At 40.6% G+C, this 14,636-nt stretch overlaps 1 pseudogene; it reads right to left on the reverse strand.

Moving 5' to 3' along the window:
• Positions 1–1,309: 1,309 nt before the first annotated feature.
• On the reverse strand, positions 1,310–2,472 carry LOC105987872 (annotated as a pseudogene).
• Between the last annotated feature and the right edge of the window lie 12,164 nt (positions 2,473–14,636).

Genomic DNA, 14,636 nt, shown 5'->3' on the forward strand with positions numbered 1-14,636 from the left:
GCTTTGAACTGTGATCCTCAGATCTCAGCCTCCTTAGTAGCTAAGATTACAGGCATGAGCCACCAGTGCCTGGTTAGGAAATCTACTTTTTTTGTATGTGGAACTGAGAACTGATCCACACCACTTGATCTACACTGAAATCTTTTGGTAATAGGTTTGTTTTTCAGATAGGAGCTCATGCTTTTGCTCAGGCTAGCCTTATACCTGGATATTCTTTATCATCTTCAAAATAACCAGGATTTATAGGTATGTACCACTATACTTAGCCAGAAAATCTACTCCTAAAATTTGCAAAATAGAATTATTTCTTTAAGATCTGTCACATGGAAATAAACAGAAATATTTAATAGATTATAAAGTCACTGCTATGAAGATATTTGTCATGACAGTTAAAAAAACTTCATTACATTTATTCCTTTAAAACTGATTTATCTTTTGCAACTTTATCTTTTATGCTTTACATTTTTAGATGGCCTATATGAAAATTTAGGAAGAAGGGCTTGTTTTTACATTTCTAATTTCTTACTCCAAGAACTAGTTTTATATACAAACACACATACGTGTGTGCGTGTGTGTGTGTGTGTGTGTATTTGAATTTGCATTGTAATTTTGTGGAAGTTGTGTTTATCTCACAGATCAGCTTTTGTCACTTTTATTCATACTCTGAACTTGGTGAAAATATTAGAAATCGCATGGCTGCTTGTTTAAAATGTTATTGCTTCTTCATTATACATCTGGGAATATCTTATCATCTAGTAGTCTTTAACCAAATGCCTTTCAGAGAGGTTTTTGGTGTCATCCAATAGATTCACCCTGTTATGCAGTCATTATAATCATTTTCATTTATTTTTTCTGTTTTGTAATTTTAATTGAAGTGTTCCTATTCATTTTGAACTCTTTCTCTTATAAGAATCAAATTTAATATCTAAGTCAATTTTGTGGGAAAGAACTTCCCTCCAGAAAAAAAGATGTTTATTTCTACAAATGTTCAAATTGGAAATCTGCCAAAACAAAATTAAGTGACCACAAACCCACACAGAAATAAAAAGTAACAAAAATCACGTTCTAGGGGTCAGTGCACTTCATAGTCTTTGCTTGCCATCTAGTTGTCCTTCAAATGACTTGCAAAAAATTAACGCCCTAGCTCATCAAAATATATATTTTTCTTTGGCTTTTGAAAATTAAAAATAATTACTAAAAAGAGAAAACTTGAAGGAATTCACAATTAATTTGCTTGACTCGTTTAGTTGTCATAAACAGAATATGGAGGTCAGGAAGGCTATTTGCAGCACATGAGGGAGGTTCATCTTCAAGTTTTAGCTTTCTTATAAACAGTATAAAAATACCCACAATTCCAAGTATGAAGGGACACAGACAATCTCATCAGAGAACTGCACAGACAATACAGGTGCCCAAGCTGTTCTTCATGGAGTGACGGTCAAATTGATACACTTTCTCTGTGTAAAGTACTTCCCATCTTGTTTCAATACTCTGAGAGGTCAAGAATCAGTCTGAGAAACTCCCATGTAGAGTCTACTTCTGGTGATGTACAGATTGGAACTGCTGTCCAGTCATGAATCACATACTCAAACTCTCTCCCTTCTTTGGTGTACTTCTTCAGTACTGAAATATAGTCCCTTACTAGAACCTAATATATTGGAAATAATGTGTACAACTTGTGGGTGGGGAAGGTGGGGGGGAGGGAAAGTAGGAGAAAAATGAGGGAAGGGGTAACAAGTTTGACAAGAAATGTACTTATTACTTTACTTGTGTAACTGTAACCCCTCTATACATCACTTTGATAATAAAAAAGAAAACAAAAGAATATAATTTTAGAACAACAACAACAAAAGATTGTCTAGGACTTGGCCACATGTTTTCTGCATAAATTTCTTGCGTCCATCAATCACCATTTGGTCAATCTCTGCCATAGTGACCATCTTTGGTTTCAGTTTGACTATCTCACATAATATGCCTCCACTTCCACCTCCCAGAATCAGTACATCTTTCCAGTATAATCTTCTTTGTCACTTCCCAGGATGGCCTGGGTTTCTACAAAATTACCCTGTGCCAAATAAACATCCCCACTAAGAATGAGACTATTTCCAAGGTGCTTTGAGTGCAGAATTTTAATGTTCTGGTAAGGTGAATCTTCACCATACACCGCTTCATCTTTGTTATACTCAACCAGGCATCCATCAACAGAGGGCCAGTATCTGTCAATAGCCCTTGTGCATTGTTGTTGGAACTCTGAAGGTCCAGCAACATCAATCCATGCGGGTAAATTCTCAAGTTGGCAAGGCTGACATTTTTGTTTGTGTAGGTTGCTGAATAGCTCTGGTCCTGCTGGGTATGCACAGACTCTGCCATTCCTTGCTCCTAGAAAATGGACTGGAGGTCTTTTAGGGTAGTTTCACCATCCACATTGGCACTGAGCATGAAGTTGAGCATGCTGAACCTTGCTGCTGCCATAGAGAGGAAAGGTCCCATGCCAGGTCTAGGGAGACTGGGAAGCCACACCGTGTGTCAGGCTGTGGCCAGTGGGGTGGGCTATTTTCATTTTATACATGATGGGATTTAATCATAGGCTAAACAAACATCCCCCAGTGAGACAACTCAGACAACAGCAGAACACTAGGTTCAAAGATGCTTTGCCCAAATCTTGCCATCTGTACCAGTCAATGATCACTTTTGCTGACCTAACCATAGGCCGGATGCCTGGACTATCTATAAAGTATCTGGTTGTTGTTGTTTCACAGTGGTGATACTGACTTTAAGCTCAGAACCGTATTTTTGCCAGGCTGGTGGTCTTTTTCTCAGTCATGCCTCTGGCTTCCTATTTTGCTCATTATTTTGGGGTTAGGGACTTACTTTCTGACTGGGAGAGTGCCTGAGCCACTCATCATTTCTGGGATCACAGGGTGTGTGCCACTCAAGTCCTGTCTCCATCCATAGGAATGGAGTGACAAGGACTTTGGTGCCTAGATAGGCCTAGAACTGGGATCCTCCCAATCTCAGTCTTCCACGTAGCTTAGTCCAGTTATGGCTTGACAGAGTGTTGCCTAAACTTTTTTGACCAGGCTGGTCTTGGATCTTGATCTTCCCCTTGTTATTCACCCAAATCATTAGGATTACAGGCATGGGCCACGAGCTCTCACTCTTGAAAGCATAAATGCTCTATAGTTTAGCAATAAGTCAAAATCAATCTAATAGAGAAATCTAGCTGTGGTATTTTCTGTTCTCATTGCTAATTCAATCATTCAGCTACTCAAATTTTTATGGAAGTCCTATTTTTATGAAAAGCATTTCTAAATTCTAAGTCATGAGACTAACGTGGGGATACATTACTGTTTTTTAGCAACCTCTTGTCTAAGAAGAGAAGTAAAATAAGAAAATAAGGGGGGACCAATGCAACCATGACACTCACAAGACTATGCAGGAAAGGATCTGTATAACTTGAGGAGGGGATGGGGAGAGGGAAAGAGGGAGAAAAATGAAGGAGGGGGTAGCAAGTTTGACAAGAAATGTACTCACTACCTTATTTATGTAACTGTAACCCCTCTGTACATCACCTTGACAACATTAAAATAAAAAAGCACTCCAATGAAAAGTAAAAGCATTCTAATAACAATAAAAAAGGAAATAGCAAGAGATATTTAATCTTCATTATATACCAGGCCAAATTGTTTATACTATTTTATTATTTAAGTATCACAACAGATATTTTGATGATCACCATTTGGTAAAAGAAGAACTTCAGGAAATTAGAAAACTTGTTCAAAGTAATGCAACCAGTAAAGGACAGAGTTAAGATTGGTACCCAGGGGCCTGTCTTTTTTTTTTTTTTTTGGTCAGTTATGGGGCTTGAACTCTGAGCCTAGGCGCTGTCTCTTAGCTCTTTGAACTGCAATCCTCACATCTTAGCCTCTTGAGTAGCTAGTATTACAGGCTGAGCCACTGGCACCTTTTGTTTTGTCTTACTTTATTTTGTCTGATATCAGATTTGATTGTTTACCTATGTATACCGTTCTAGAATGCAAAATGCAAACATTGGTCATCTCTTCAGCCCTGATACAGGGTTTGTAGTTGTTTGGTGAATGAAAGAATTGGATTCATTTGCCAATGTATGCTGAAGCAGGCATGCTAAGGGTTAAATGTTTTTAAAACTGGATAGGGGATGAAGTAGTTACCTATTTCCTTTGTGATAACCATGACCTAGCTTCAGGTAAAGTGATTTTCTATCCTGGTATTTCTGAAAATGTTGTTTCCCCACCCATGGATCTAATTTTCTTCTTCTTCCCTTACAGGGAACAGCTGTATTGAAGTCGAATGTAAAAAAAAGTAGTTTAGATGAGGGGCGTAGATCATTTTCAGGCCTGTTTTTCAAACCTGAGGCCTATATCTCAACCATAAAAGGGTGGCCAGCCTGCTTTCAAAATCTGGCAGCAGTAGCAGCTACTTAGCCCAGGAGAGCACAAAACTCACTTTTGGCCAGCCCTCTACATACGTTCTCCCCACAGACTAAAGTACCTTTTATCTCATAAAGCTCTGTCTTCTCTCTCCCCTTCCTGCTTACAATTGTTTCATGTTACTTCTATTGAAAATCCTGACTTCTCACTCAATCCAGCCACTTTACTTCCATCCAGTTCTAACCCTCTTTTCCACTCCTGTACAGAGAGGAGACCTTAGCAGAACTCACACACCACGTTACAGGCTTGACAAACAGTCCTCCTTCTGATCTGGAAGACACCTGGTACACTCATGGCAGTTTCATGTCTACCTTCTTGGGCTATGCCATCGTTAATAACTCCACCATTATCACTAAAGGCAGAACTTACAGTCTTAACTAGGCCTTAACTCAAGCCAGGGTTAGGAGAATTAACATGTATACAGATTAAAAGTGTGTCTATCATGTTCTCCATTCACACGCAGCTATCCAGAAGGAGTGTGGCTTCCTGTCTAAAAAAGGGACTCCCATTATTTTTTTTCACATTCTCAAAGTGTGATCCCTTTCCAGACTCTTGTATTTTTATTTTATTGTAGACATTCTGTACAGAGGGGTGACAGTTACTTGAGTAAGGTACCTTTCTCGTTGAACATTGTTACCCACTCCATTGTTGATCTCTCACTATCCCTTTCCTTCCACTTCTGTGTCTTTTGAGTATCATTGTTGCAATGGGTCATCCTTTGTACTTCTTTCAGCATTTTGTTATTTCTCTTCCCATCCCCAAATCAGATACATGTATCTACAAGATAGAGGGTACCAGAATCAAAGAGATTGCCAGGGGTAAACCAATGGAAGAAGAAAAATGAAATAAAGTAAGAAGAAAGAACTAGATAGAGTACATTGGGGACAGCAAGGTTGACAACTGCAAAAAAGACTTGGTTCCATGTGTTGGAGTTCATTTCAATTAGCATCATTTCATACGGTCATATGTACATAGCTCTTGAGCGATTATGATTCTCTGCCAGGACTATCCTAGGCATATACTAATTATTACAAATGAGGGAAATCATAGAGCCTGTGTTTCTTTGGGGACCCCCATTATTAATGCTCCACTTAATCTTAAGCTCGGAAGCAGCTTCCCTTCCTTGACAGGCAGCCATTGTTCACTGCCAGGGACATCAGACGAGACTAGACACTATCACAGTGGCTAACTTAAAGGCAGACCAATGGCCCAGGGCTGGGAAGGTGGCTCAGTGGTAGAGTGCTTGCCTTGGATGCATGAGGCCCTGGTTTCAATTCCTCAGCACCACATAAGCAGAAAAAGCTGGAAGTGGCCTCGTGTCTCAAGTGGTAGAATGCTAGTCTTGAGCTGAAGAGATGAGGGACAGCACCCAGGTCCAGAGTTGAGGCCCCAAAACCGACAAAACAAAACAAAACAGCTAGTGGCTTAGAGAAAACTTCCAGCTCCTCTATTCCTGGTACTGCCTCTGATCTATCCCTCTTATATCCCACAGGAATTCGAGGAACTTACCCACCGGACACTCTCCCAGAAGTGCAGGGATGGTGGTCTCTAGGGGGATGACTTGTTCTTCCTAAAACACAAGCAGACAGCTTTCTTTCCCACATTCATCAGGCCCTATTCATTGGATATAAGCCTCTCTCCCACCTTCTTAAATCTTTACTCTATTTTCCTAGCCTAACTGCTTGACTAAAAAAGATTACCCAAACCTGCCCTACTTGTTTCCTCACCTCCTCCACGCAAGGTGGCCTCAGAAAAGCTAGTATTCCCACACACTAAGTCAGGGATATATCCTAGGGGAAGACTAGCAGATAGAGTTCACTTACATGCTTTTGTGCAAGTGACAAAAACACCTTTTAAACTATGGTAGATACTTTTTCAGGATGGACCAAGGCCTATCCCACAATGACAGAGTCTGCTGACATTATTACTTCTGTCTTACTAAAAGAAATTATGCCTAGATTCAGCCGACTCAGGTCACTATACAGACCTGCCTTCATCTCCAAAGTGACCCAAGGGGTGTCAGCCACTTTAAATGTCCAGAAGAACCTTCATGTTCCTTATAGGCCCAGTGCTCTGGAAAGGTCGAAAGAGCTAATGCACTTCTTAAAACACAACTGACCGAACTTTCTTTGGAACTTCAGCAACCTTAGCTGGCACTGTTACCTCCTGCGCTCCCCTGCCTACGTGCCTGCTCCCTGTAGCCCTATACTTTTTAGCCCTTTTGAATTAATGTAGGGAAAACCTTTCCTCTTAGGAAATTTCCCTATGAATCAAACAAAGACTCCACTAACAGGTTATCTTCCCATCCTAATTTATTGTAGACATATGTTAAGCCAACATGTTGATGGTTGAATGTCTCCCCCAGCCTCAAGAAGGCTCTTTCCTGAAGTAAGGGAAAGACTAGGTCTAAGTAAATCACCTTGTTCTCCCAACCATCCAGGTGTCTAACCAGGTGATGGGAGTTGCTCGCCAGGCTTCTAAGGCCCAGAGGTGAGACAAACCATCTTTTGATTTAGGGCTAAACACCGTTTGGACCTAAAGAGGATATGTAAATGTATCCTGTTGTTTAGCCTCCGGGAAGCCCCACCTCCCAAATGATGGGTGTGCCTGAATTCCTAGAGGCAGGTTAGGGAGTTGGATGATAGGTTACAGGACCTGTTTGTCCTGTGCCTTGAACTTGGGAGACTCTGGAGTTTCCTGTAACCTTGCCCCCAGGCAGGACCCAATTTTAGGCCATTGCAGGTGCCATTATGCCAGGCCTGGTGTGCTGTCTCCTGTCTCCTCTGGTCCACATTGTGTCCCAATTCAGCTCTCCATTGGGTTTGATCTGGGTTGTTGGTATTGTTTGTCTGCTCTTTCCTCTCCTGCTCTCATGGCTCAGTTTTCTACAGTGTTAAGTATATTCATGGGGTTGCAGGTCTTTGTGACAATAGTCCACTTGAAGGCTCTTAATAAAAATTCCCAATTTGACCTCTCAAAATGTGGCGTCTCTGTATCTCACTGCCTGGATTCTTCTTATAGCATTCCCTTCTTCGCCTCCAATTTTGCCTGGAGATCAAATATTTCTCAAGACCCTTCATCTATCTGGTTTATATTCTAAATCAACAGGCCCTCACCAGATTGTACTGACCATTCCTACTGCAGTTAGGCTCAAGGGACAGTCACAGTGATTTCATCTGTCAAGAAGAAAAAAGGCTCATGCTTCTGTCCCTTCTATATGGACACTGATCCAAGGTACACTTGCTCTTCTCTCAGACCTGCCAAGGTAAAGCTGTCTTACATACCTGAAGAGGATGAGAGTAACACCAATCGGCCTGCTCTCCTCCACTTCCCTCTCCACCTCATTCCTTTTGTCATCTCCAAGTCATCCAATTTTTTTCTTTTCCAGTATTTTTTTTTGTTTCTAATTGTTCTGAAATAAAGAGGTCAGGTCTGGCCAGCTCCATATTGGCCCCATAGTGGATTGTAGGGTCTGGTATCTTGTCTTCATCCTGGGGGAAGAAAACTCCCTGCCCATTTCCTGCTTCCCAGGTAATGGGGATGCCCAGATCCCTGGAGGCAGGACCAGGCACTTGGCTGAATTTGTCACACAGTGTTACTGAATTTGTCACACAGTGCCTGGGACTGGAAATTTCCTGTGGATCTGCTCCCTGTGCTGACCTTATTTAGGCCCGGACCAGCCCAGCAGCCAGGACACCATGCCACATGTGTCCCTGTGATCATGTCCTGTCTCCTGTGTCCTGTCTCGTCTCCAGTCATCATGGAGTCCCAATTCAGCTCTCCATTGGAGTTGAATTGGCTTGTTGGTATTGTTTTTGTTATTTCTTTCCTCTTTAGCATGTTTCTTAGTGGTGTTATGTGTTTGCCTGCTGCAGGCCTTTGTAACAACTGGCTGCCTGCTAACTGTATAATATTCTATATTTTAAAATGTGGCTTCTGGGATGATTCACCTTACAATAATTCAGTCCCTGCCTAATAAGATTTCTTTCAGAAACTTCATCCAAGGGTGCAAATGTGCATTCACCACCAAGGAACAGTTATTGCTGCCTTCTCCTGGACTGAACAACATCTCCACCTTTTACCCCTAATGTCTCCTAGCCAGCAGTAATTAGATAGAGAGAACTAACACCCATTTATAACCACCAAAAGGCTAGACTATTAGGGCTGCCTGGGAAAAATGCACCCCCCCCTTTGTTCAACTTCCAAACATATGTGGCCCTCTCTGGAAGTCCCTACCCAGCACCTGTAACCCACGTAACTGGCATACCTGGGGGCCGTAGGAGATCCCCCCCCAGGCTCTGAGGTCACTTCCACATCCACTGTGGCCACACTTCCTCCCCACCTTCCCTTATAATCTATCTCCATCATTAGTTCCTTCCTCTGCACACCTGCATCTCACGTGGGCCGGTTCTTAAAATAAACTCTCTCCCCTGTACCTGAACAACCATACTGAGATCTCTTTTCCCCAAACCTTACAGTCATCAATATAACAGATCCCAATGTTTGCTTCTTAGAACTCCCAAACAGCTGAAGAACTTCTGTGTGGTCAGGTGTGCAAAGATTCCTTCCTCAACAACACTCTTGTCCACCACATTAAGTTTCCCATGTCATCTGCCAAGGAGACTGGGAGATCTCTGGAGCTTGAACAACTCACTTACTTTAATGGGCTCTAATAAAGACTCTTGTCTTGGAGCTGTTAATTGGATCTTCCAAGGTCATAAAGATACTTAGGACTTTAAAAAACTAACTCCTCCAGTCACAAGGGTAAAAATCACTAGTAATTACCTTCTATTTTAGAATTTGAATCATAAGCACTCCAAGAGGTTTGAGAGAAAGATATCAAAACTAAAGACCCGGATGTATAAGAACAGGTAATTCTTAAGTGGGAGGGAAATGGGTAAGACAATGAAAGACGTAATTGATGTAATTTCTGGTTCCTCTGACACCTACAGTCCTGCTGGATCAGTCTCTATATTAGCCAGAATATTCATTGCAAGACACTGCAAGAGCTATATCAATTTCAAGGTCGCAGCTTTGACTGTGCCTGTCTTTATTTATTTCTTTTGGGAGGGAGATGGGTCGAGTGGAGTAGGGAGGTAGAAGGTAAACGAGATGTGGGGGTTATTTCAGGCCTTGTTTCTCTAAACCTTCCATGTCTGAGCTCTGGGCCAGACCTTCTGTTGTGAAACAGTGGAGCAGTTGTTGCGGTCTGAAGATAAACAACATTCCAGCAGTTCCCCCAAGGCTACTGGAGGCCTTGTGCTTTTTAACATTCCCTCCTGGCCTACAGTGATCCAGGAGCTCAGCATGACTACAGTACCTGCTACAGCACACACAGCAGTAGCTTTGTGGTCTCTGGACTCTTAAACTGGGTTCCAGTAATGAGCCCTGGGTGAGGTTTGGGTGCCTCTGCCTGGTTATTAAACTGATGAAACACTGGAATCTTTTGTGTAGCTTTGGAAGTGCAAGCTGTGCTGATTGGAGGTTGGTAAGAACAAGGGCTCTTTGCCCTGATGGGCACAAGGTTTCCACCTCCATTAAACTTTGAGGTGGAATTAGGACTCCCTGGGGTTATATAAGGGCAAGTTTGGAAATCACATGCAAGTGGTTACCAAAATCATCCTGGGTTTATCTTGAAAAGGTTGACCCAAGGTTGTTCTACTCACTAGAACAAGCATTTCATATAAATTTTTCATAAGTTCTTCTTTCTTATATAGGTAGGTGTGGCTTTAAACAGCACAAAACCACAATAAACCAAATAATAGCTGAGACTTGCCTTTCACTTTATGATTGAGGGTGGTTTATGGGATGATTCATGGACTGCCAATGCCTGCCTGGTCCCCAACTTAGATCTATCTTCAAATGCCATCGGGCCAACAAATCCATTCCATTTGTATTATTTTCTACTGCTTATCGATTCCATTTACACCCATTGTTCTAATTGATCCCCAGATTATCCTCTAAGGCTTATAAAGGGGATTTTCGTAATTTCAGTTTAATTAGAAATGGAAGGTCAAAGGAGATGACATGACTTTCCCAACATCTTAGAGTTGCCACCATTATATAAGCAAAACAGTTCAACTTCTGTTGCATTAGGTATTATTTTTTCTTTCTATACATGTGTGTAATGTTTAATTTCATGGGTTTAGATAGATGCCATCCCAAGCATACAAAACAACTTAGTAATTCCTGATTCCTTTCCTCTCACATAGATATAATACTATTTTAAAGCCTTGCAGTAGCTTTGCTTTCAGTGGATTATAATAAATGTTAAATTAGGCCAAGTCACAATTCTCAAAGTCTGAAGGAACTCAGTATTTCTGGAGGTCCCAAATAGAATTGCTTTCTATTACAATTATTTTTGAGCTAATTCATTTGAACTAATTCTTAATTGAGCTTGACATTTTCATTATTTACAAGGTTTACAATGCAGTAATTTCTGTAGTGTGCAGTAGTAGAAGTAAAAACGTTATGTGGGAATTTGATCACAAGATACAGAGAAGCCACATTAGAAAGCTGGTGACTGAAGGTGGACATTGTCCCCCCAAAACTTGCAACCTGGCTATCAGAGTAAAGAGAGCAGAAAATCTCAACAAGCCAGATCATTTCTAATGGAGAGCTGAAGAGGGATACCATGGTAATCTGAGGAGATTCAAGAGACCATGAGGCATGGTACAAAATGGCAGCTGAGCTGATTGGGGCCTAAATAAGTCATGGGCAGGGGGCAGTGTCAGGGAATCACAGGAAGCTGGAGAATTCAGAGTCTCAGGAGTTTATGGTACAATTCTAGCAAGTCAGTAACCTATTGTCCAAGTCCTCACCCCTGTCTCTAGGAATTCAGGTACACCTGTCACCTGGGGGTGGGACTTAATCTTCATCAACCAAGAAGCCAAGATGGTTTCAGTTAGACCCAGTAGCCATATTTCAAAAACAAAACAAAATAAAAAACAATCACAACCATGTTCATTGCAATACTATTCACCATAGCAAAGGTATGGAATTAGCCCAGGTGCCTCTCAATGTATCAATAATCAAGAAAATGTGGTATATATACTCAAGGAAATTTTACTCAAACATTAGAAAGAATGATACTGTATCATTTGTAAGGAAATGGAAAGATCTGGAAAAATTATGTTAAATGAAATTAGTTAAATACCGAGTTGCAAAGGTTCCATGCTTTCTCTCATATGTGGAAGCTAGAATTAGTTTATAAACTTATATGTAAATTCCTTGGGTGATATCCAATTATATACTAATGTATTAACTGAAATATGGTTGATTCAAGGGTGAACTCAAATAATGTAATTCCTTGGAAAAGCAAAGTCAAATTTCAACAAAGTAAACACCAGGAAATGAGTACTTGAAAGGGGTGGTGTGGGGTTAAGGGGAAAGGAGTTGAGAAATGAGGAGGAGAAAAGGAGAGAATGCAGTATTCAATGTACAACCTCCAAAATTATGAAGAGTGAGGGAAGGGGTGGGTGGGGAAGGATGGATGGGAATGTTCAAAGGGGTAACATTGATCAAGATAAATTGTATTCACAAACTGCTTTTTAAGTACAACTACTTAAAGATAGTAATAAAAAATAAGGACTTTATGTATTTTTTTTCTCTCCTATGCTTTCAGCCTCTCAATTTTTCAGGGAGGAGGATCATAGACTTTAATGGAAAATATGTCAGGGAAATAACAAAAATGGATTCAAAAAATTGCTAGACTTAGTCTTAGAAAGTTCTGCTCCGGACTCATGGTTTGACCTATCATTTTTGGTATTTTCTGAGACTTCTGGTTATCCACTGGTGAAACTGAAATAAGGAGGCCAAGTCTGGCTGGTGTCATATTGGCCACATGGTGGATTGTGTAGTCTGGCATCTTGTCTTCATGCTGGGGGACCCAGGTAATGGGTGTGTTCAGATCCCTGGAGGCAGGGATGGGCACTTGTTTGATAGGCTACTGAATCTGTCAGTGCCGTGCCTGGGACTAGGAATTTCCTGAGGATCTGCCCCCTCTGCTGACCTATTTAGCCCAGGACCAGCCTAAGCGCCAGGATGCTATGCCACGTGTGTCTCCATGATTGTGTCCTGTGTCCAGTCATCATGGTGTCCCAATTCAGCTCTCCATTGGAGCTGAATTGGATTGTTGGTATTGTTTTTGTTATTTCTTTCCTCTTTAGCCTGTTTCCTAGATGGGTTATGTGTATTTGCATGCTGCAGGCCTTTGTAACAACTGGCTGTCTGCAGCCTGTTAACTGTATAATAAAGACTCCAGTATTCTATATTTTAAAATGTGGTTTCTGGGATGATTCACCTTACAACAAAATGAGAATAGACTAGTGTTATTCAATGTACTGAAGTAAAATGGTCGTCAGAGTAAACTGTGCGCCATAGATTCCTATACACAGAACTAACCATTATCTATTCCTACTAAAACATCAACTTCACTCTACAGAAAAATAATTATATTCTATAACTTTAGAATTGTTAAATTTAATTTTAAGAAAAAAATTTAATTAATTAATTAATTTTTAGCAAAACGAGACAAGGTGGATGTATTGAGATAGTTAACATAAGAGCAAAAGCTAAATCAAATAATAAAATTGTTTTCCTGACTAAGAAACTCTCCCCTAGTTTACCATTAAAATAGTTTCATCCAGAGGTGACATTGCTATTTTGAGTGTACAGCATCACGCCCCTACATGTTTCCTAAAGTGGTGGTTGATATGTTGGTGTCATGTCATTCAGAGTGAGCCTTCACAGGCATTTGGAAACTAATATGCAAATTTGTAAAAAGAGAATGCGGAACCCAGCTCTGTAGGCCATACAGAGAATTGAACTTAGAATTCTTACATAGTTAATTGTTCTAATTGGCATAATTAACCAGCCAGCTTCAATACAAAGAAGTACTCTGTTAGAAAAGAAAAAGGACCTTATATATCTTCTCTAACTAAGCTTTTCATTTTATGAAAGATGACTCATGGTACTATGAGAGGGTAAAAAATAGAGACCAGTAGAAAAGGTAGGTAGACCAGGAAGTGAAGTATCTCAATTTCTAGCTAGTATATTGTCAATACCTAAAATGCTGCCAAGGAATAGAGACCAAGCTTTTCTTCATGTTAAATTGAACTTCCTTCAAGTTAAATTTTCAAATCTTCTCTAAACCCCAGTATACTCAAGTTCAATAACTTAATGGTTTAAAAAATACTTTGCCTGTCTAAAAAGAAAGGGTGTAGGAAAATCTATTTACAATGACTTTGAGCTTGAGGCCATTTCCCTTACCTTGGACTAGTCTCTGAATGCCATGAATAACAATGCATCGATACTAGGTTTATATTCTTTAGATCTAGGTATCCTGTTGCCTAAGCTTACTGTCAATACAAATCATACTTTTCCCTTCTTTAATTCCTTCTGTCTGGGGGGACTTAATGCTTGCTAATATCCTGTCATCCATTGGGTCCCTTGGAAGGTTTTTGTAAACACAGAACTCAGACCCCCATATCTAGCCTTTCTGATTCAGTAGATCTGACTAAAGCAAGAAAATCTGAAAGGTGCATAGGTGATGCTCTTTGGGGATCACTGTCTCTAGCATACAGCAAAATATATTAATGCACACAGCTGATAGGCACTAACTTGAATGGAATATAAAGAATTCTTATAAAGATTCTTCCAGAATCCTGGGCAAGGATTTCAGCTTTTCTCTTGGATCTTTAATGATCTGGTCAGTATTTGGGAGGGCATTTGATATTTTGGTTTTAATGTAAACATTTCCCACCTGTCCCAAGTTATGTGTATCTCTTTCTAAGAGCTTCAACATTTCTGAAATTGGCAGAAGCCTTTCTCTCCTCCCTTCTCCCTTTCCTCCTCTTTCCTGGCCAGCATCTGTTCTTCCCACAGCTGTGGTTGTTTCACTGTCTGCCTCTCTCTCCTTTCATACCCAACAGCTACCCTCCCCCCCATTAAGATCAAAATACTCTGTTTTTATTTATTTACACTTCAGCTGTCAGTGTTGTGTCTGGGTGACTGTAGTGCAGCTTGCAGGGAAATGCGATCCATGAAGAGTCCTTAAAATTGCAGATACTTGTAGTAACCAGTGTACACACAGTCAATAACACTCGCTTTCCTCAGTCTTTGGATTGGTCAGTAAATGGCTGGCTTAACTATGTGTCAGGGTGACCC

Source organism: Dipodomys ordii, unplaced genomic scaffold (assembly GCF_000151885.1).
Source record: "Dipodomys ordii isolate 6190 unplaced genomic scaffold, Dord_2.0 Scaffold45, whole genome shotgun sequence".
In the NCBI taxonomy this organism is placed as follows: Eukaryota; Metazoa; Chordata; class Mammalia; order Rodentia; family Heteromyidae; genus Dipodomys; species Dipodomys ordii.